Genomic DNA, 1,567 nt, shown 5'->3' with positions numbered 1-1,567 from the left:
ATGATGATGATGATGATGATGATGATGATGATGAGGAGGAGGAGGAGGAGGAGGAGGAGGAGGAGGAGGAGGAGGAGACAGAACTCAAACTTATCGCATGTTACAGCTTGACCTGCGCGAGTCTGCTTCTTCTTTGAATCAGCAGGAATTGCAGCAGCGAGTCGATTCAATCTTCGTGGCCAGGAGGAGCGAAGAGTCAGTAGAAAAGTGAGATTTCTGAAGAATTCAGATAGACATCCTCCCTTTCTTTTCCTTTTACTTTTCCTTCTCCTCCTTCTGCTTTTCCTTTTCTTCTGCTTTTCCTTCTCCTTCTCCTTCTCCTTTTCCTTCTTGTTTGCCGTATTGTTCTTAATCTCGTTCCCAATTCCGCTCTTATGCTTGTTCTTACGCTTGTTATTCTTGCCTGTTCTTGTTCTTGTTGTTATTCTCGTTGTTGTTTTGGTGGTGGTGGTGGTGGTGTTAACGGTGGTGGTGGTGATGATGATGATAGTGCTGGTTTGTTGTCGAGATAGCTGATGATAATGTTGTAGACAAGAGGTGGTGGTGGTGGTGGTGGTGGTGATGATGATGATGATGATGATGGTGCTGGTTTGTTGTCGAGATAGCTGACGATAATGTTGTAGACAAGAGCAGAACAGCACTAGTGACCGTCTTGAGCACCTCCGAAAGATCCTCGCACAAGAAACAGGTCCCCTTGCTAATTCACTAGCTCTTTCTCCTCTCCTCTCCTCATCTTCGTATCCTCTTCCTCTACCCCTCCCTCTACCTCCTCTCCTCCCAATATCACCTCCCTTTGTTCTTCTCATCCTCTTTACCCCTCGCCCTGTATCCGCTCACCTGTTTTCTCCTTCTCCCCTCCTCCTTCTCCGCTCCTCCTTCTCCGCTCCTCCTTCTCCGCTCCTCCCTCCTCCCTCTTCCTCCGTTCTTAACCCCATGCTGACTCGGATCAGTCGGGACTCCCAGGGATCAGGCGAGGGGACAGCCGTCCCCTGCCTCCCTCCTGCCTCCCTCCTCTCGCCTCTCTCACTTCCTTACCATCGACGAGCTCGTCGCCGATCTCAACAAGCAGAGGTGAAGGAAGGTGGAGGTAGAAGGGGAGGGAGAAGGAGGATGAGGGCTGAGGGGAGGAGAGCGAAGAAGGGAGAGAGAAAGAAGCAAGGGAGAAGAGAGGATGTGGAGGAGGAGGAGGAGGAGGAGGAGGAGGAGGAGGAGGAGGAGGAGGAGCGAGGAACAGAATCTAGAAAGGAGGAAGGGAGGCATGTTGTATACATGAGGCTTCAGGAAGGGATCGATAGCAGAGGACGATTCTTGTTCTTCACGTGAATGTAGCCAGTGGAATGCAAATGCCCTGAGCTGAATAGCAATCAGGCTCATACAAATCGTATCGTCTGATTGCAAGTCATAGAAAGTCACTCTTAGCTCTTGTAAACAGTATCTGACCCGATGTCCTGTCTGGTGTTGCAGATCTCGGACTCATCTGGTAGATCTCTTTTCTTACAGACGCTGCATATCTTGATCGATTGATATTGATCTGTCTTGGGCGCCTACAAGAGCTACTCTGCTGCTC

This window comes from Guillardia theta (genome assembly GCF_000315625.1).
Source record: "Guillardia theta CCMP2712 unplaced genomic scaffold GUITHscaffold_110, whole genome shotgun sequence".
NCBI classification, from domain to species: Eukaryota; class Cryptophyceae; order Pyrenomonadales; family Geminigeraceae; genus Guillardia; species Guillardia theta.
Note: the sequence above shows the minus strand (reverse complement) of the source record.